The sequence below is a fragment of the Narcine bancroftii genome, chromosome 1, assembly GCF_036971445.1.
Source record: "Narcine bancroftii isolate sNarBan1 chromosome 1, sNarBan1.hap1, whole genome shotgun sequence".
NCBI lineage: Eukaryota > Metazoa > Chordata > Chondrichthyes > Torpediniformes > Narcinidae > Narcine > Narcine bancroftii.
In genome coordinates this window covers 345,559,258-345,582,892 of record NC_091469.1, presented here as the reverse complement: position 1 = coordinate 345,582,892, position 23,635 = coordinate 345,559,258, and positions in this window count along the sequence as shown.

The following is a 23,635-nucleotide window of genomic DNA, read 5'->3' as shown; positions in this document are numbered from 1 at the left end:
CAGGAGGTGGAATTGTGGTCTGCTAGAAGATTATTAAATATGATCTTGACTTTAAGCACCAGCACTGATGATATTAGTGCCATCATTTTCAAAAATTAGTGATGCAGAAATAGATATTTTCCTGATATGTAGTTGCTTAAAGACAACATTTAGCATTGTATTTAGACAATTGCAGTAGTCATATTCTGGAATGAATGGTGGAACAGATTAAATGGGCCAAATGCCTAATCCTGCACTCCAACATCTTATTTAACATGTTTAAGTATCTTTATAAATTGCACGGCAAATTGCTTACTATGGTAAGAATTTTTCTGAGTGGAAACCAGTACTGAGGTAGCAGAGCCTGTTACCTCACCACTGTTGGATTATTTTAATGGTCTAATAGATATAATTTTATTTTGCAATTAGATCCAAAATACTGAGGATATGATTCATAATGTTTACCTGAGCACATGGAAAATGTAGAGGTACATTTGACTCACTGCATGAACACCAGACTATTTTACAGAAAGTCATGAACGTTTCCTATGACTAAAAAAAATCTCAGCTACAGCAGCATATATTTCAAATACCTGCTCCGCCATTATGTTTTCACAATTTCTTTCTAGGCACATCAACATCCAAGTTGGCATCAATTCCAATGATTTTGTACAAACCTGAGCTTTCTAAGTGGTGCCGACTTGGTTTTCTGGACAAAAGAATAATAGCCAAATTATAAGGTTGTACTTTACCTTTGATATTGGCAGAAGCTATATCATGAATTGTTAAACAAGCTCCTCCATTGTGTAACATGTTTCATCTACTATGAAGCAATCAATCTGTATGCAGGTGCGGAAGTAATCAATGAAGCAGCATTTGGTCTCTCCCATTTCTGGAACTCATTAGCTCCATGACTTCCAGTGACCTCCTTCCCATTAAAGTTTGATCATTTAACTAGCCAAAGATTTCTTCTGTGAACTTTTATTTGTTTCAGTTTTTATTTATTTTATACACTGTAATTACAATGCAGGAAAATGCATTCATTTGAGAAGAATTAGCCATTCATATTCACAGTCTGCAAGAACTAGTCATTAAGATACATTTACTTGTCTCCTGGGCATTCCTTAACTACTGGACATAAATGTTGGCATTTATTGAAGTTCAATTGGCAATCTTGACAGTGGTTTTCAATCGGCCCCCCAAACTCACATTCCACCTTAAGCAATCCCTATGCCATAAATCCTCTGTGATTAGTAAGGGATTGCTTAAGGTGGTATGTGAATGGGAAGGGACGGTTGAGAACCATTGCTCTGGATCCAATTGTTACTGAAATACTTTGCTTGAGAAAATTTGTCATTGCCCCATTTCCTTTGTAGTTATAAAACCGAGCACACAACGAATCAATTAAGTACAATTAAAACAGTCGTTTTCAAACCTTTTTCTTTCCACTCATACAACCACAATATGGATACTGCTAACAATGCAAGCATTTAATTTCCACCTTTAATGGCTCCTCTGAATCCATGGTTAGCAGATTCCCTGCTGACATTCATAGGGTACCTAGTTGTTCCTAACCTTTTTAATTCTTACAGCTCCCATACCCTTAACCCAAAATTGTTTTCTCCTTTTCTTTTGATCTTTTTTCTTCTTAAAATTGTTTTTTAAACAAGTTTGACATCACTACATGAGGTCCAAGGTTGGAAAGAAAAAAGAAGAAGCCTTGACCTCAGTGGAATCAATCTCTACAGTTTGGGGATCTATCAGAAAACTGAAGAATGACTTTAATGAATCCAGACATGATGGAAAAGAAATTATAACATCTATCATCCAGGTTGTTAGTAAATTGGATGAACTATGGATCATTTTTGAAACTCACGACAAGAAAATTAAGGATTTTAAAAGATCAGGTGAGTTTCTGGAAGCTCAACTTCAGGACTTACAACAAAATAATGCTGAATTAAATAGTTCTAATCCCATTTTACTGAAGAAAGTTGCGGATTTGGAGGTTAGAAGCAGAAGAAACAACTTAAGAATCATTGGATTAAAAGAAGAAACAGAATCTAGCCAACTTATCAAATTCTTTGCTGAGTTCGTCCATGAGGTGTTTGGTCACGAGTTGCTGCCTACCTTACCAGAGTGCATAGATCGATAATTTCTAAACCAATCCCTGTTTCATTCAATTATTCTCTGCCTACATCATTTTCAGATTAAAGATGAACTCATATGAGAATCCTGGCATAGAGGATTGTTGCAGTATCATGGGGAGAAAATTTGGTGGATCGTTGATGACTACCCTGTGGAGGTAATGAAGGAATGCACTCAATACAAAGAAGACATCTCTCAACTTTATAAATGTAGTTTTAAACATTCTCTGCTTTTTTCTGTCTTGACTTTGTATCACCTTCTGGATAAGTCTAGGAAATGGTTGAATTCCCTTAAGGATGCTCAGCATTTCTGGAAGAATTCCCCTTCGCTTCTTTGTTCAGTAGAGCACTGGTATTCTGTATTTGAATCTATCTCAATCTGATTGTTATTAATCAGTTCTTTTTTTACTATTTAAATTTGTTTGAATATGATTCTCTTTGGAATTATTTCAGGTTTTTTTGACTATCTTTATATTTTTGGGGAAAGTCTTTTTTTATAATTGTTTCTATTCCTTCAAGAAAATTATTAATGTTTATTTTCCATTTTTTGATGTTTTTAGAACTAACAATTCTTTATTAGTTAGGACTTATTTTAAGGTTATTACTTTGAAATACCATAAACTTTGTTTATAATTTCAACTTTGGCAATAGTGCCATTAGTATACATTTATTTTTGTCCTTGTTGTTTTCTTTCTAGTCAAAATAGGTCTAGTTTTCTATAGAAGTATGATTTTGTTTTCAATTAATTAGGAGTGCTGACAGCAGAGAGATGTGAGGGATTTTTTTTTAGCTTGTTTGACAGTTTGAGAAATGTGGATGATGAAGGGGGATTTAGATTTAGACTGGGTTTCCTATGTGAAGTTATTTTGTTTTGTCAAAATTGTGCTTGTTTTTGCCTTTTTAGAATGTTTATAATTTTACTGATGATTAATTATATTGATCTTAATTTGCCCTCTTTTGTGATGGCTAAAGTGATGAATATAATTAGTTAGAATACACATGGATTAATTCATCTTAGAAAGTGACTTAAGGTATTTGCACATGTTAGAAATTTAAACAGGGATCCTTTTTTCACAAGAGACTCATTTTCATTTATCTGATACTTCTTGTCTTTTAAGATTTTGGAAGGGAAAGGAGTTTCACTCAGCCTTAATGGCACAGTCTAGAGAAGTCTCAATACTGATAGATTATTCTATTCCTTTTATTAAACATACCATTATTTCAGATCCAAATGCATTGTCTTTTTGTTAATGTTTAAGGGCTTAATGTATAAGATCCAGAAATTTTTGAACAGCTTTTTTCTCTTCTGCCAGATTTGAATTTATATTGCTTGATTGTAGGATGTGATCTGAACTGTTGGTTAGATCATGTACTGGACTGTTCTTCTTAAATTGTCACATTAAAAAGTCTGCCATACTCATCAACTTGTTCATGTTACAATGTGGCATCATAGATATTTGGGTCTTATTTCATTCTAATGATAAGGAGTATTCTTTCTTCTCTCATGTACATCACACATATTCCCGAATTGAATATTTCCTCATAGATTAAAAAAAAACACTCATAGACTTTTGTAACTATGAGAGCTTTTTAATTTATGACCACTCTCCAATTATATTAACAATTAATATTCTGGATTTACCTAGAGCCACTGAACAATGGGCTTTGAATTCTATTTTATTGTCTGATTCCGATTTTATGGAATTTATATAAAAAAAATCAAATTGCTTTCTCTTTTGAAAATAATTCCTCCAAAAGTCTCTGGTTTGGTTGTATGGGACTCTTTTGAAGCTTATATTAGAGGTAAAATAATTTCATTTATGGCTAATGTGAAAAAAAAGCTAATTTGAAGAGAGATGAATTAGCCAATCAAACGAAGCTCATAGATCAACAGTATATGCTGTGACTTTGAAGCATGATATTTTTCTTTAAAAAAATGGTCAAACTGAATATGACTTACTTAATATGAATCCTATTCAGACTTAACTTTTGCAGAATAAATCTAAATTATATATTCATGGTGATAAAGCAGGAAAACTGCTAGCTAGTCATTTCACAGATTATACTGCTGAGGACTTATTTAAGAAATTCATAAAATAATGGGATTATTACTACTGATCATGTGGAGATAAATTAAGCAATTTGACAATTTTACTCCAACCTTCTATAAATCAGAATCTTCTAAAGATTCCATTGTTATGGAGAAATTTCAAGATAATTTGACTGTTTCTTCATTCTCATTAGAAAGTCAGACTGATTTGGAAAGCCTGTCTCTTCTGAGGAGATAATTACAGCAATTAAATCTTCATATTCTGGCAAAGATCCCAGTCCTGATGGACTCCCAGCTGAATTTTACAATTATTCTTCTATATCATTGACATTCGGGAGTTTTTTTCACAATCTTTTACTGTTTGGAAATTAACCTCTTTAATGAAACTTCAATTATTTTTTTAAATAAGGATCTATCTTATTGTTCTTTGTATAGGTTAATTTCCCTTTGGAATGCTGAGACCAAGATTTTCTAAAATATTGGCTTGTAGGTTGGAAAACATTATCCCTTATCTGAAGATCAAACTGGTTTTATTAAGTGTTATGATTCACAGTTTAATATTCTTCACTTATTGATTATTCTCTATTCTACTCCTGTCTCATCCTTTGAGTGTCTTATTTCCTTAGATAGGTGGAATGGGACTATTTCTTTAAAGTGTTAGAAAAAAACAATTTTGGCTCTAAATTTATCAATTGGAATAAATTGATATATTTATCTCCTGTTGCCTCAATCCATACCAACTCTGTAAAGTCTTAACCTTTTAATCTTTACCATGGAATAAGGCAAAGGTTGTTCTCTGAGCCCTTTGTTATTCAATTTGGTATTAGAACCATTAGCTGTGGCCTTTCGCCAATCTAATGATATTTCAGGAATCGTAAGAGGTGGAAGTTTTCATAAGACTTCTTTATATGACAATAATCTTTTGTTGTACATTTCAGATGATGATTGTTCAATTCCATCCATTTTGTCTTTGCTTCATCAATTTGGCCAATTTTCAGGTTATATATTAAATCTTGAGGTTATATATTAAATCTTCAGGAAAGTGATTTGTTTGCATTGAACACTTCTGGTCCTCCTGTTTAAAAAAAATATATAGTTGAAAAGCTATTTAATTATTTAGGTGTTACTATTACAAAAAATATAAAATAATTTGTTCAAAGAGAATTATCATACTTTATTGAATCATGTAAATAAGTCTTTATCTCAGTTGTTCCTCTTTTGATGTCCTTGATTGGGCAAATTAATGTTATTAAGATGAATATTTTACCTAATTGTTGGTACATTTTTCAAGCTGTTCCTGTTTATGTTCCTAAAACTTTTTTTTTTACTTGACTCAATTATTTCCTCATATATTTGGAAAAATAAGCATCCTCGGCTTAATAAAGTGTTCCTTCAAAACCTTAAATAAATGAAAGGTGGTTTGACTTTACTTAATTTTAGATTTTATTATTGGGCAGCTAGTATTAGATGTATGTATCATTTTTGGATTCATATAAGGATAGAATGGATGCTCTAAATTGGATTAATTTAGAAATTAATTCTATTTTTTTTAATCTTATTTCAATACTTACCAACAGTGTGATTACCCTTTTCTGCTTCCAAATTAACCAATAATATTGTTGTTAAACATATTTTGAGAATTTGCTTTCAATTTAGAATTTTTTATTTGAATTTCATAGATTCTTACTTATTAGCCTGATATCATTTAATTATTTTTCAACCTTCTGTTCAAGGTTCTGGTTTTCATTGGTAACCAATCTTTTCAAGATTTATTTATTGATAATTATTTAGCTTCATTTGAACAACTATCTTTTAAATTTAAATTACCTAACAGTAAGTATCATTTCTTTAGATACTTACATATTATGAGGGTTTTTTGAATTTACTCTTGTTGAGACTTCCTCAGGATCTTGTTATAAATATGATAGGGATGATTTACTATGAAAGTCTAAGGAAAACTCTCCAGATAAGATTTTATTTTAAATATGGGAGCAAGATTTTCAGCTCTTATTCTTGGATACTACCTGGGATTCTATCTTAAAATTGATAAATTCCTCCTCTTTATAAGTGCTTATTATTTTCTTCTACAATTTACATTGAGCCTACTTTTCTAAAATTCATTTTGCTAAATGTTATCCTTATATTTCTTAAAATTGTGATAGATGTAAGACTGAAGAGGAGACTTTATTACATATGTTTTGGTTTTATTTCTTTCATTTCAAATTTTGGGAAGATATCTTTGTACCTTATCTTTAGTACCTAATCCTTTAATTGCTCTTTTTGGATTAACTAAGGTAATTGATTTGAAATTAACTGTGTTCCAATCCCATGCAGTTTCTTTTGCTTCCCTTATTGCTAGATGGACAATATTGATGAGATGGAAAGATGCTGCCCCTCCTACACATAGTCAATGGTTATATGACATGATGGTATGTTTAACTTTGAAAAAAAAATCAGATGCTCTTCTAATGTAATGGATTTAAACTTCAAGTTTATGGGATCTTGTCTTGTGAGTTTGTGTGTGTGTTTAATGGTAGTGATATTATATTTGTTCTGCTCGATTATTATGATATCTAGTTTATGTGTAACAGATTTTCTTATTAAAGTCTTTATTTCATATATTTCCTTTTTCATATTACCTCTATATTTAGATAAATATGGCTTTTATTTTTGTATTATTATTGTAAAATTTAAGAAATATTGAAACATGAAAAAAAAATTAAAATTAAAAAAAGTAGAATCCATGGTTAGCAGCTACTGTACCACTCCAGGAGCACAGACTTGAACCCATCTTCATTTAATTGCATTAAGAAAGCAACCAGTATCATAAGGGGCTCCATCACCTTGGTCAATGCACACACACACACACACACACACACACACACACACACACACACACACACACACACACACACACACACACACACACACACACACACACACACACACACACACACACACACACACACACACACACACACACACACGCACACACACACACACACACACACACACTTCAATGAAAGTATACACAAATATTTAAAAAAAAACATATCCTTGAAATGCACATTAAACACGAAATAACCCCTCCATACCTTAAGAGAAAGGAAAAGAAACAGTGGGCAGAGAGGGAGAAGAAGAAAAGGAAAAGGGGAAAAAGATGGCATCAACATTTAATACAATCAAAAAAAGAAAAGAAAGAAAAAATATTATACTACTAATAGTGGATAAAAATTAAATATAAAATACTTACTGTCATATTTTAAGGGCCCAGAGGACCCTAAAATCCAGCAGCAATAGAAATGCACCAAGAGGTTCTGGCGCTTAAAGATAAATGGTTACCGCTCAGGAAATTTCTTGTTGGTTTCAGAGAGATATTTGTTGCTTGTTGGACACACAACAATCATTCACTTTAGCATCTTGCCAAAGAAACTTACCCCATCATGGATTTTCCAAAGGATATCCTCTTCTTCCAGGTCACCACAGAGTTCCTCTTGTTTCCCTTATTTCAGAAGAAACACTCTAGACAGCCATTTCCTCTTGTAAGGACTACAAGGATTTTGAATAGGCTGAACTCAGAACTCACAACCCATCTTCAAAATGGAGTTTTTCAACAAGCCTACCAGCTTGCCATTTTGCAGCCTCAACTGCTACTGTAGAACTGACTTCTCTCTCTCTCTCGCTGTCTCTAACTCAGAGAATAATCCTGTTTGTTTTTGTTCATCTCTCTGCTTGTAAAAAAAAACAAATGACTCTTACAGGGCTCCAAACTCAAACTTTTAAATATCAGTTCAAATCATTGACAACCAAGCTCCATATCCAAACATCCCATATGATCAACAAGCCCTTTTTGTTAATGCAAAAAAAAGAAATCTGGCAGGGACTGACTGTCATCATTCTATTTGCAGTTATTTACATATTTCCAGTTGACTTGGGCTTGTTGAGATTCACCATGAAATAACAAAATGTGTACTGAGTTTAATAGATGGTTGACACTACTTCCAATAAGGTATGGTTGGATTATTGTCCCTTCATCTAGATTATGAAGGGAAGCACCATTCTATGAAATCCATATCTTACTGAGAAGACGAAATTAAAGAGAAATTCAAAGGCAAATTTTAAAAATGAAAATGCTATCTCTGGACATCCTTGATGGATTTCTGCTGCTTGGGAAGCCATTTTTAAATATGAATTATAAATTATCAAATTTATAAAACAAGAGAACTTTACAGTGTAGAAAACATGCCCTTTGGTTTGTCTAGTCCATGCAAAACTATTATTCTGCCTTTCTTTGTTATTTCTTCCAAAATGCAAGACTTCACGTTTTTCTGCAGTAATTTCCATCTGTTATTTTTCAGCCCATTTTTTACAACTGGTCCAGATCCCTCTAGAAGTTATGAAAACCTTCTTCATTAGCCACAATAACTCCTTTTTTTATGTTGTCTGCAATCTTGTTGATCCAATTTACCAAATTATCATCCTGATCATTTATATATATAAAAAGCAACAATAGTCCCAATACCGATCCCTGAGACACACCATGAGTAACAGGCCTCCATATGAGAAGCAATCATCTTCCATCACTCTCTGGCTTCTCCTGTATACCCAATGTTAGATCCAGTGTATTCCCTCACTATGACCTTCCTGACTAATGTGGGACCTTGTCAAAGGCCTGACTAAAGTCCACGTAGACAATATCCACAATTTTTTCTTCATCCATTTTTGGTAAGCTTCTTGAAAAACTCTATCAGATTAGTTAAATGTACACAAACCTATGTTGAGTATGCTTTATCAGTCCTTGGCTATTGAAATACTTGTATATCTGATCTCTTAGAACACATTCCAATAATTTACCTACAAATGATGTCAAACTCAGCAGCCTCTAACTTCAAGGGATATTTTGGAGTTTTATTAAAACAACAGAACAACATGAGCTACTCTCCGATCCACTGGCATCTCACCCATGGCTAAGGACATTCTAAATATTTCTGCCAGAACCCTTGTAATTTCTGCACTAGCCTCCCTCAAGATGCAAGGGAATATCTTGTCTGGCCCTAGGGATTTATTAACCCTTATTTGATTTAAGGCAACAAGCACTACCTCCTCTTTTGTGATGAATGTCTGTCAAGCTGCCTGTCTCCCTTTGGTGAGCCTTGCTATACTAATGTTGGCTGTGCATTATCTCTAATGTTAAGGACACTCCCCTTGAATATAATTGTATATGCATCTATTGTCTTTCATTAATGTACCATAAGTTTCTGCTAATAAAACTGAAGTGCCAGTTGATGAAGTAGACAAAGACGATGTGGTCAAACAATAATCATGGCTTTTATAACTCATGTATAATAATGAAAGACAATAGGTGCATATACAGTTATATCCAAGGGGAGTGTCCTTAACATTAGAGATAATGCGCAGCCAATGTGATAGGCTGACATATTCATAAAACATCTCATTATATTTTGATTGCTTGCTAGATACTGATGTATTTTGGCTGTTAGAGTATCTCAAGGCCAAACATGGTATCCATGTATCGCTTGCTTCAGTCTTTCCTAGCAGCTGTCTGTCACATATGTGGCCCGAAATGTGAAGTTAATAAAACATTAAACACAAGTTTATCAGGTAAACTTCTTAGTGTCTTTATTCTCCCATTTCCTTTGTTCTCCTGCTTGTGTTCTTATCTCTCTCTCTCATACCACGTGACTTTACCTTCACTTACCAATATCACTATGAAACATACAAACATCGTAACTAATGGTAATACTATAACTCATAGTATCTGCTGTAGTAATCTATCACTACCATAATTGATTCACCCGTCGGTAAAGGTCCAAGAAAATCAACAGCTACGTCGATCCATGGTCCTGTCGGAAGTTGCGTACTCCGGATCGGTTCTGGCGGATTACTCCTACTTGTGATTTGACATCCGTGACAAGTTTTAACAAATTTCTCGGCGTCTTTATCACAACCTGGCCACCATACCTTGGTCCTGAGGTTTTGCTTGGTACCAACAATACCTAGGTGTCCTTCATGCGCTAAGGATACGATCTTCGGTCTCAATCTTTGCGGTATCACCAATCTGCAACCTCTTAATACACACTGTCCGATGCAACAAAGTTCATCTCTAATGGAAATGTAAGCCTTGTGAGTACACTTGTCCCATTGTCCACTCTGTATGCATTCTCTTACTTCCCTGAGTTCTGGATCACGTTCGGATTCTCTCTCGACCTCCTTCGTAGTCACAGCTTTCGGTGTCGCCTGAATAGCTACGAAGCGTACAAAGCTCTCTGTTTCTGTTCCCAATTCTGACTTGGATTGTGGACCTCCATCCTTCACCAATCTGGACAGCGGATCAGCCTTGTTTGCTTTCCCTGCAATGTGGATTACTTTATATTTGTTCTTCAGTGCTTGACATCCTGCTTTGCGGAAACTGCCAAAATGTTTGGCCTGGAAGTCAGCCTGAAGAAAACTGAGGTCCTCCATCAGCCAGCTCTCCACCATGATTACCAGCCCCCCCACATCTCCATCGGGCACAGAAAACTCAAAACGGTCAACCAGTTTACCTATCTCGGCTGCACCATTTCATCAGATGCAAGGATCGACAATGAGATAGACAACAGACTCGCCAAGGCAAATAGCGCCTTTGGAAGACTACACAAAAGAGTCTGGAAAAACAACCAACTGAAAAACCTCACAAAGATAAGCGTATACAGACCCGTTGTCATACCCACACTCCTGTTCGGCTCCGAATCATGGGTCCTCTACCGGCACCACCTACGGCTCCTAGAACGCTTCCACCAGCGTTGTCTCCGCTCCATCCTCAACATCCATTGGAGCACTTTCATCCCTAACGTCGAAGTACTCGAGATGGCAGAGGTTGACAGCATCGAGTCCACGCTGCTGAAGATCCAGCTGCGCTGGATGGGTCACGTCTCCAGAATGGAGGACCATTGCCTTCCCAAGATCGTGTTATATGGCGAGCTCTCCACTGGCCACCGTGACAGAGGTGCACCAAAGAAGAGGTACAAGGACTGCCTAAAGAAATCTCTTGGTGCCTGCCACATTGACCACCGCCAGTGGACTGATATCGCCTCAAACCGTGCATCTTGGCGCCTCACAGTTTGGCGGGCAACAACCTCCTTTGAAGAAGACCACAGGGCCCACCTCACTGACAAAAGGCAAAGGAGGAAAAACCCAACACCCAACCCCAACCAACCAATTTTCCCCTGCAGCCGCTGCAACCGTGTCTGCCTGTCCCGCATCGGACTTGTCAGCCACAAACGAGCCTGCAGCTGATGTGGACTTTTACCTCCTCCATAAATCTTCGTCCGCGAAGCCAAGCCAAAGAAGAAGAAGAAGTAGGGTTGTAGTCTGAGTACCCATCTTTCTATTCTGGCACATGGTTTGGATCTAGGTGCATAGATCACCTCTAATGGCTTATGATCTGTGATGAGTTCAAATTCAATGCCGTATAAATATGCATGGAACCTCTCACAGGCCCATACAAGTCCGAGTGCTTCTTTCTCTGTCTGAGAGTATCTTCTTTCCACATCTGATAACGATCTGCTGGCATAGGCAATGATTCTTGGTCCTCCATCATGCATCTGGACCAACACGGCTCCTAAACCAACTGGGCTGGCATCTGCTATGACTTTGGTTGATGCCGCCGGATCGTAATATCCAAGAGTTTTTGCATCTGTCAGGCTTTGCTTCAGCGCTGTGAACGCTTTCTTCTGCTCAGATCCAAAATGAAATGGTACACCTTTCCTGGTTAGTTTCCTTAATGGTTCTGCCACTGTAGCGAAATTAGGAATGACCTTTGCACAAAAAATAACCAATCCCAGGAAACTCCTCACCTCTGTTGCGTTCTGAGGTGCACGTGCCTCTGCAATAGCTTTCACCTTGGCCTCTGCAGGGTTTAGTCCTTCCCGTGTAAGTCTGTGTCCCATGAAGTCCATTTCTGACACACCGAACTGGCACTTGTTTCCATTCACGATAAGGCCTGATTCCTGTAGTCTAGATAGTACACGTCTCAACGATTTGTCATGCTCTTCCTTCATTGATGCATGGACTATGATGTCGTCAGAAATGTTGGCAACTCCAGGAATGCCTTGAATCACTCGATGGATTTCATACTGGTAGATCTCCGAAGCTGCATTAATTCCAAATGATAGTCTCTTGTAACGATACAATCCACAGTGAGTCACAAATGTAGTTACATCTCGGGAACCTGGATCCAGCTCTAATTGATTATAGCCCCATTTCAGATCAATTTTTGAGAATACCTTGCTGGTGGTTAGTTCTTGAAGTATTTCCTCCACTGTTGGTATAGGGTGTCGTTCTCTAATTATAGCTTCATTGGCCATTCTCATGTCAACACATAGTCTTATGTCACCCTTTGGTTTGGGCACAATCACTACTGGGACTGACCCATTGTGTCGAATATTCCACCGGTTCAATAATGTCTTGTTCGATCAATTCTTTAATTTTGGCTTCGACTTTCCCACGAAGTTCAAACGGAGTTCGGCGCATTGGTTGTGCCTTGGGTTTGACCGTTTCATCTACCGCTAGCTTCAATTGTCGACTTTTCAGCTTTCCTCCTCCTTGGAAGACTGCGGGGAATTCTTGCTTCATATCCTCGTATGACTGAATTGAATTGACATAAGCTCCAATATGAAGTTTTGCCAGGTCTTGCGCTGTGCTTCTACTCAACAATGGTTCTCCCCTCTCTTCTATGACCATAAACTCTGCTTCGGTGTACTTATCTCCAGCTTCAACAGTTGCAGTAAAACATCCAATGGTCTGCAATGGCTTTGTTGCTGTGTATGGATACAGTTTCTTGGAACACTTCTTTGAGGTACAGATGATCTTTTTCCTTTTCAACTTCTCCCATAAATGTCGATCAATCACATTATTGTCACTGCCTGAGTCTACAATGACCTGAACTGTCACTCCACCCATGATCACTGGGACCTTCTCATGACGTACTTCATTCAACGTAAATTGGTAACAACTCTGTTCCTCCTGGGTATCATCATCATCACCGTCTATCTGGCGAATGGTATCTTTCTTTCCAGGATACTTTCCTTTCCCCCAGGCTTTGCCTTTGGAAGTTGTACTCTTCCTCTTCTGGTCTGCATTGGACTTGCTTTTGCACTTCTTTGCAAAGTGGTCCTTACCTCGACACTTTCTGCAAACTTTGCCTTTGGCCGGGCAATATGGGTCTTTTCCAAAATGACCATGGTTTCCACATCGATAGTCCTGTGTCGACGTATATCTTGGCTGATTATGGCGATGTGAGAGCCTCTTAATTTGCTGGCTTGAGTTGTCTTTCAGGGTCATGGTATGAAATTGCCCTTCAACAGCCTCTAATGCAGCAGCAATGGTTAAAGCATCGGTGAGTTCCAACTCACTCCCTCTTTCCAGTAGACGTCTTCTGAGTTTATCTCATCTGCAGTGCTGTACGACTTGATCCAATAATTGGTTGTCCAAATCAGCTGGCATGTAATTGCATCCAACAGTTAGCTGGCGTAGTCTCGTCACGTACTGAGCAATTGTCTGGCCATCTTCTTGTCTCGTTCTCCGAAACAAATGGTGTTGAAATGTAGCATTCGGTGTCACTACATAGTGTGCATTTAATGCATCTACCGCTTTCCGGTACTCATCTTTTCTTCCAGTATTCAAAAGTGTCTTAAATGTTTCCCGAACTGCAGGTCCAGCAGTGAAAAGAAGTAACGCCCTTCTCTGCGCTTTCTGTTCAACCGTACCGGTATCTAGAAATAGGCCACGACTGTCGGCATAGGATTCAAATTCTTCCAGCCATGCTTTTCACTTCACACTTACAGTGCTTGCATCACCCGATGGGTCAAAATGAGCAATTCCACTCTGTGTTAGAAAGTCACCGTCTGCACCAGCCATGAGGAAATATTCCAGCCCCAAAAGTACTGAGTCACAGAAAAAATTCTTATCACCTTGAAGTTGTCTGTAAACCTCTGTAATCTTGTTTAGTCTTTAATTTTCTTCAAGCTTCTTTCTACCTCGTCGCCAATGTCACATTTGTGGCCCGAAATGTGAAGTTAATAAAACATTAAACACAAGTTTATCAGGTAAACTTCTTAGTGTCTTTATTCTCCCGTTTCCTTTGTTCTCCTGCTTGTGTTCTTATCTCTCTCTCTCTCTCTCTCATACCACGTGACTTCCGGTACATCTCATACATATTCATTATCATGACACTGTTCTTTTGATTTTATCCCTTCTTCTGCTGGGGGGAGACTGTGGTGAATGTCTGCCAAGCTGCCTGTCTCCCCTCTGCTGAGCCTTGCTGTACTAACATTGGCTGTGCATTATCTCTTTCTTTCTTTGGCTTGGCTTCACGGACAAAGATTTATGGAGGGGGTAAAAAGTCCACGTCAGCTGCAGGCTCGTTTGTGGCTGACAAGTCCGATGTGGGACAGGCAGACACGGTTGCAGCGGCTGCAGGGGAAAATTGGTTGGTTGGGGTTGGGTGTTGGGTTTTTCCTCCTTTGCCTTTTGTCAGTGAGGTGGGCTCTGCGGTCTTCTTCAAAGGAGGTTGCTGCCCGCCAAACTGTGAGGCGCCAAGATGCACGGTTTGAGGCGATATCAGCCCACTGGCGGTGGTCAATGTGGCAGGCACCAAGACCATTATCTCTACTGTTAAGGAAACTCCCCTTGGCTATAACTGTATATGCACCTATTGTCTTTCATTATTGTACCATGAGTTTCTGGTAATAAAAGCCATGATTATTGTTTGACCACATCGTCTTTGTTTACTTCATCAACTGGCACTTCATCTTTAATCTGTGTTGATCCCATGACCTCACTGCTTGTTTTTCTTACTTCCCTAGACTCTGTGCCAGTTTCCTGAGTAAACACAGATGCAAAAAAAAAACCATTCAAGATCTCCCCCATCTCTTTTTACTCCTTACATTGCCAACCACTTTGATCTTCCAGGACACACATTTTGTCCCTTATTATCTTTTTGCTCTTTATATACCTTTCGAAATCCTTTGGATTTTGCTTCACATTATAAGCCAAAACAACCTCATGTCTTTTGATCAGACTTCCTGATTTGTTTCTTAAGCTGTTTTCTTGCATTTTTTTCTACCCCTCAAGTACCTCATTTGCTCTGTTTTGACTATACCTGTTAAACACCTCTTCTTCTGAACAAGAACCCAGTGTCCCTTGAAAACCAAGGTTCCCTATGCCTTCTAACCTTGCCTTTATTCCTGACAAGAACATACAAACTCTATACTCCCAAAATTTCACCTTTGAATGACTTAAAATTACCTCACACTTCTCTGTCAGAAAACAACTTATCCCAATTCACACGTTCTAGATCGTTTCTCATTTCCTCAAAATTGACATTTCTCCAAATAAGAAACTCAACCTGAGGCCCCGACCTAACCTTCTCCATAATTAACTTGAAACTAATGGCATTATGATCACTGGACGTCAAATGCTCCCCTACACATACATCTGTCATCTGTCCTGTCTCATTCTCTAATAGAAGATCCAATATTACACTCTCCCGAATTGATACTTCTACATATTGATTTAGAAAAAAATCCTCAACATATTTGATAAACTCCAAGCCATTCACCCCTCTTATAATGTAAGAGACCTAGTCAATATGTAGAAAGTTAAGATCTCCTACTATCATAGCCTACAATGCACAAATTCATATTGACTATCCTTAATCAATCCCTGATTATCCAAATTCTTGTTATAATTTGAATAATGATAGATATAGCAGTATGAAACAAATATCCACAATAGTTTGGTAAACTTGCTGATCTTGCTTGTAATGCTTTGATGCAATTATTGTTATTTATTATTTCCGGCATATAGCATCACATCTTTGTCAATATTTAATGCCCATTCATATCTGCTCACCAGAGCAACACCCTCCTTTTATGGAACTTGAATGAAGGCCAAGAGGGAAAGGAACCAAAAGCTAGTTAAATACCTCCGGAGCTCCAAGTCACCTAGCCTGACAAGATGCATGTCCACTGCCTTTGTTCTTTCACACAATTAAAACACATCATATCCTAATTGTTCTTTCCAGGGGAATTTGGTGAACCAGAAGTTTGAAGGTTTATGTTCATTCTTTTAAAGATTAAATTGAGAATCTACTTCTCCAATTCAGTTATAAAAAAATTCAAACTGATATTGTGATATGGAGAATTTTTCTGAATATTTAATTTTAATTTACAAATCAGTAGATATTATTTTATGATGAATTAATTCTAATTTCTGAAAAATACATGAATTTTCTATTCTGTTTTTGCTTGTAATAAGAATGTTGTAATCAATTTATTTGAGATAAATTAATTACAGTTTCTTTTAACTGACAGAAACAGCCCATTAAAAATTCAGCTTCAAGATGAGTCCCAATTAAGTTTGTTCTTGTAGTCTTAATATCTGAAGGAAGTGATGGTCTCTTGATTTGAACATCTCCAATATTCATTCTTTTGAAAATACATTTTTTACATTCAAGCATGCCAGTCACATAAAAATTCAAATAATGATTCAAAATCAAAAGTCAACATATGAAAAAGCCTGTAGCTGTGCAGAACTTGTCAATTTTATTATTTAACTGTTAACTTCTATTCAGCCTTGAAATTTATCTGGAGAGTTTCTACCATCTCCCTCCCCTTCCTTCACTTCTCTACCTCCATCTCAGGCACAAACTATCCATGGACACTTCTTGGAAACCCACTGACTCTTGCAGCTACTTGGATTACATCTCTTCCCATCATGTTCCTTGTCAGGCCACCATTCCTTTTTTTTTAAATAATTCCTCCATCTCCACTGAATCTGTTCCCAGAAAAAAAGCCTTCCACTCAAGAACAAATTAAATGTTCTATTTCTTTTATAAATGCAGATTTCCTCATTACTGTCATTGAAGAAGCCAACAAGTTTATCTCATCTATTTCTCATAGTTCTGCCCTTACCCACCCTTTCCCCAGGCATAATAAGGACCAGGCGACCCAGATCCTCATTTTCCACCTCACTAACTACCACAGATGACACATTATTCTTCAACACTTCCACCAACATTACCAAGTTAAATCTCTCTTATCTGGCAAAATAGGTCCTATTTTGATGTTACCTAATCAAAGTGAATTAGAATTACTGATTTCTAACACTACTGTCAATAAATTTATTTCAGTAGTGTATAATTTACTTCAAACAATGGTCCCAAAAATTGGGATATATAAATCAAGATTAAGATGGGAATTAGATTTAAATGTTCAAATAAGTAAAAAGTGTTACAACTCCAAAGGACCCCAAAACCCAACAGCAAAAGACATTCACCAAGACAAGTAGTTATTTAAACAGAAATTGTTTTTAATTATCTTTAAACATGAAAATAGAATCAAACTTTAACTTATATCTATACTTAACTAAACCAAATTAACACCCTTCTAATTCTAAGCGCATGTGTATGATGTGTGTGTAAATTTAAGAAAAGTTATTTGGTTCATAGCTCAATCTCACTTCTCCTTCTTCCAAGTTCTCTGGTTGCAGGCAATACTTATACTGTGCACAGAATTTAACATGTATAAAGTTCATGAGGATTTGGTGCTCAAAAGGTAAATGTTTACCGCTCAAGAAGGTACTTGCAGGATTTCCAAACTGAGATGCCACCATTAGTCACCTCAATGTCTCGCTGATGAAACTTGCCTCATCAGGGTTCTCCAGATGATAACGTCTTTCTTTCAGGCTACCACAGAGTTCCGAGAGAAACATCAGACTGATAGCACTTTCAGCCATCCACTGCTCTGGAGCTTTCTGTTTCAACAAGCTTTCTGGCTTGCACTGTTCAGCTGCTTTGTGTCACACACACTTGCTGAGCTTGTCTTCTCTCTCTTTCTTTCTCTCCCCAACTGCCAGAAAGCCCATGTGACTCTCTCACTTGCAAAAACCTCCACCTTCTTCAGCAAACAACAGGAATTATCTTTCTGCTTTCATCTGTTGTCGTAGATAAACAAAACCTAGGAGTGACCTTTCAGTGTGCACATTGCAGATACTTTTAAACAGCCAGTTTGTCTCCTCCAAACAATGGTCTATTAATTTCATGATGTCATTTCAATTAGCACCTACTTGTTAAATGTGCATAGCATTCTCCATAATTTTTGCAATGTTCCTGAATATGAATTCTTCACTCTTTCAAATAAGATCTGTTTTGTATGTATCCCACCAATCTTACCAAATTCCTCCCAATATTTATCCATTAGAAAAGAATTGGATGGATTTGTGTAAGAATAATAGGACTAAACATAAATATAAGATATAGGTTAGTTCAATATAACTTATTACATGAGTTATAGTTGACTCCGCAAAAAAATTAAATAGATTAAATCCTGCCGATTCAGATTTATGTTTTAGATATAGATCTGAGGTTGGAACCGTTTCTTCATTTAACTTGGCGACGTCCTAAAGTGTAATTATTTTGGTTAGGGGTATGTACTTTTTTGCCACAAATTATGAGAGTCAAATTCCCACAGGACCCGATGTTATTTTTACTGAGTATATTAAAGTTATAAGGCCAAGATTAAATTTAAATATTTATTAAATTGAATTTGTGTTAATTGCTTTAGCAGATTCTAGAAAATGTATAGCAATATCATGGAAGTCAAAAGTAGATTTAGGTATGGAAAGTTGACATACTAATAATCATATATTTTTTGGAAAATATGGAACCCATATTTACAATATTTTGATTTGCACATATCATTGATTGTCTGAAGACCTCACTTCTTGGTAACCTCAAATAGATTATTTTTCTGTATAAATGCTTTACTTATTGCATTCTCCAGTTTTTTTTTCTTTTTTTCTTTTTTAAGGTTGGGTGGTTGGAGAGTGAGAGGATGGGTTGAGGGGATAAGAATATATTACCATGTGTAATCATTTTAAGCATAATTTACAATTGAATGTAATGTAATTATATCATGCTTAAAATTTATAAATAAAGTATTAAAACACTAACTTCAGCATAATTCCATTGTCATCCACCTCTATCTGCTTTTGTAATGATAAGTATCTCTGAAACACCTTAGTGCATTTTTCCCTCCCCATCCAACTTTCAACCCTCAGGCACTTCTCGCAGAAATTGCAAAATTAGTGCCTACACGTCTCTTACCTCCACTCATGACCACAAACACCTTGCAGGAAAAGCATGGTTTTACATCTACATCATTCAATCTAATCTATCACAGTCGGTATTTTCACTATGACTTCCTCTGCATCAGTGAAAACAAAGGCAGATTGGGTGATAAATTTGCTGAACATCTGCATTCTGTTTGTAAGTCTAAGCTTGAGCTTCCTATTGTCAACAATTTTAACTCCCTCAACCTTTCCTAAAATAACGAGTCAGAATCAGAAACAAAATTTGTTGTCATTAAATTCTCTGTTTTGCAGCAGCGTCTTAGTTTAAACATTCATATTATAACCATCTTACGACATCATTATAAAAAAAATAAAAATAATAGTGCACGAAAAGTAAGGTTCATTGATTATTCAGGAATTTGATGGTGGAGAAGAAGTTGTCCTCGTGCTGTTGAGTTCTCTTCTTCAGGCTCTGTACCTTTTTCCCAATGGTAGTAGAGTAAAAAGGGCATGGCCTGGGTTATGGGGATCTTTGAGGATTGAAGCTGATTTTTTAAGACACCACCTCACATAGATGTCCTCGAAGGAGTGAAGCCTGGTGCCTGTGATGACACAGACTGAAGTATCAACCCTCTGGAATTTATTCTTGTTGTGAGAATTGATTCTTCCAGGCAGTGAAGTTTACAAGAGCCTTCAGTGTCATACCAAATCTCTTCAGACACCTTACAAAGTATAATCGCTGGTGAGCCTTCCATGTATTTCCATCAATGTGGAAGCTCCATGATAGATCCTTGGAGATGTTGACACCCAGGAATTTGAAATTCTTGACCTTCTCCACGACTAAGCCCTCAATGAGGACTGGGTCATTCCCCTGATTTCCTCCTGAAGTCCACAATCATCTCCTTGGTTTTGCTGATGTTGAGGGCAAGGCTGTTATCAATGAGCTGATCTGTCTCCCTCCTATACACTTCATCATTGGTGTTTGTGATTCTGTCAACAACTGTGGTGTCATCGGCCAACTTGTAGATAGCATTGCAATTGTATCTGGCCACACAGTTATAGGTCTGTAATAAATAGAGGAATGGGCTAAACATGGATCTTTGGGGTTCGCCGGTGTTGATTATCAATGAGAAGGAGACTTTGTTTCCAATTCATACTGACTGCGGTCTTACAATGAGAAAATCAAAGTTCCAGTTGCAGAGGGGGTTACAGAAGCCTAGAGTTTGTAGCTTCTTTACCAGCACTGAGAGAATAATGATATTGAAGGCTGAGCAGTAGTCAATGAAGAGCAGCCGTATGTATGAATTGCTTTTTCGAGCTGATCCAGATCAAGGTGGAGGGACAGTGATGTTGCATCTGATGTGGAGCGATTGTGAGGACAGGAGAATTACAGCAAGTTGAGATCTTTGGTTAGATACATGTTAATTCTGACCATGACTAGCCTCTCAAAGTATTTCATTACAGTTGAACTTAGTGCAACTGGGTGATAGTTGTTGAGGCACCTCAGACTACCCTTTTTTGGTACTGGGATGATTGATGCCCTTTTGAAGCTGGTTGGAACCTCTGATTGCAGCAATGAGAGACTGAAAATGTCTGTGAACACTTCGGCTAGTTGGTTGGCACAGATTTTCAGAATCCTGCCAGGTATGCTGTTGGACCCTGACACCTTGTGAGGGTTCACCCCCTTGAATGATGTTCTGCTGTTGCTCTCAGTGTCAGGGATTCTAATAGGCACCGTTTGGCTCTTCTACTCAAAGTGGGCATAGAAGGTGTTCAGCTCATCAGGTAATGAAACATCACAGCCATCTATAGTGTTTGCCTTCACGTTGTAGGGTGTAATGGCCTGTACTCCTTGCCATAGCTGGATTGTATTTGTCTCTGACTCTAGCTACCTCTGGAAGTGAACTTCCACTTTGCTTCAGAGATAGCCTTCCTCAGGTCGTACTTGGACTTCGGATAAAGATCCCAAGATCACGATCCCTGGCCTTAAACACCCTTGTTCCTGGTCTTATCAGCTTGTGAATTATCTGATTCATCTCTAGGTTCTGGTTGAGGACCATCCAGTATGTGCGCATTAGCACACATTCATCGCAGGTCTTGATGAAGTCGGGGACACATGTTGTATATTAATTCAAATCTATGAATGAATTCTTGAATATGTTCCAGTCTACTGATTCAAAGCAGTCCTGAAGATGCTCCTCTGTCTCCCTCGGCCATACTTTCGCCATCTTCACCATTGTTGCTGTGTTCTTCTGTCTCTGCTTGTACACCGGGAGTAGAAATACAGTCAGGTGATCAGTCTTGCTGAAGTGCAGTCATGGTATGGCTAAATTTATCTGGACAGTTTCTGCCACTTCTCTCAATTGATGAGAAAAGATGATCACATCTTTGTCGAGATTGTATGACAAACATTACAAATTTAAATATAGATTAGTTCAATATAATTACTCCAATCAATCATATTTAATGCTGCAAAAATTGAATAGAATGAAATCAGACATCAGATAAATGTTTTAGATGTGGTGAAGAGACAGGAACTTCTTTACATTCTGCTTGGTCATTTTCTAAAGTAAGGCTTTTTTGGGATGGTTTAGGAATTTTTTTTAGAGCAAATTACAGGTAACATATTTCCACAAAACCCAGACTTATTTTTATTTGGAAATATAGAAGGCATATGTCCCAAGTTGAAATTATCAATGTACCTAACAAAAATAAAATTGTCAAAATAGCATTAGTGGTGGCAAGGAAGTATATTATGGTGATTGTAAATCAGACAAATATTTAGGTAGGAAGAGATTAAATGCAGAAATTCAAAGTTGTATTCCTTTGGAGAAATTTATACACAATTTAAGAAATAAATATGCTACTTTTTTTTTGCAAATGCAGAACCCGTACATGCATAGTTTAGAGGTAAATATGTAAAAATGTACTTCCAGCCTCTTGAGACCTGTGTTGATCTTCTTCTCTAAAATAGCCCTATATTGTGGGATCCCAGTCTGCAAACCAGACCATTAAACTATTTTCCTCTTTTTTTTCTAAACTTTATATGACTATGTATCTCATTTATATTTCTCGTATAGTTTTTGTGCGGTAGGACGAGTAAAAGGAGGGAAGGAGGGGATGACAAGAGTGGGGTAAAAACTATCAAATAGACAATTTAATTGTTTTAAAAGAATAGATGGGTCATGTCTCCAGAATGGAGGACCATCGCCTTCCCAAGATCGTGTTATATGGCGAGCTCTCCACTGGCCACCGTGACAGAGGTGCACCAAAGAAAGGGTACAAGGACTGCCTAAAGAAATCTCTTGGTGCCTGCCACATTGACCACCGCCAGTGGGCTGATAACGCCTCAAACCGTGCATCTTGGCGCCTCACAGTTTGGCGGGCAGCAACCTCCTTTGAAGAAGACCGCAGAGCCCACCTCACTGACAAAAGGCAAAGGAGGAAAAACCCAACACCCAACTCCAACCAACCAATTTTCCCCTGCAACCGCTGCAATCGTGTCTGCCTGTCCCGCATCGGACTTGTCAGCCACAAACGAGCCTGCAGCTGACGTGGACTTTTTACCCCCTCCATAAATCTTCGTCTGCGAAGCCAAGCCAAAGAAAAGAAAGAAAGAATTAATGTTTCATTTAGATGTTATTAATTTCACATATGTAAACATTTTAAGTAAAATATTAAACAAAAATTGGGACATGACCATCACGTCTGTGCACCACACTGACCCAAACATCGCCAACCCTGACGCCAGTGTTCGATCACTGCAATGGAGAGTATAGCACTTGGGCTGCAGCCCCACATCTGGAATCTCCACATTTAGCATGTCTCTGTAAAGTACATTACACAACAGTCCCTTTTGTTTCTCCTATGTTGAAATCTGGCTAGGAGTTCATCAAGTTTGTTCTCCAGTGATTATACATTGGCCTAATGGTTGAGTCTTCTTTATCTGGCCACTGCTGGTAGTTCCCATGGTGTTTAAATAGTCCGTGCCCTGTCCCTTTAAATCACCTGCAATGTTTAAATGTGCTGACCGTCTTGCTGTCTGTGACTCCCGTGAAAATTAAATGGCCCAATCTCTGGCTGTTTAAAACTCCTGCAGTGCTGTTGTTGTACTTGCCTGAGTGCCAGCTGTTTGAAGGTAGCGTGGCCTCATGGAGACTGCTGATTCTGCCAATTCGGACATCAGCCAGCGAGCTTAGGACATGCATATTATCAGGTAAGTTTGATTTTATATTTCTGGATTGTGTTTTATTTTTAGGAGTTCTGAACTGGAATATTTGATTATTTTCATCAGAGTTGCTCACAGAGAGTCACCACTGTAAGGTGCCAT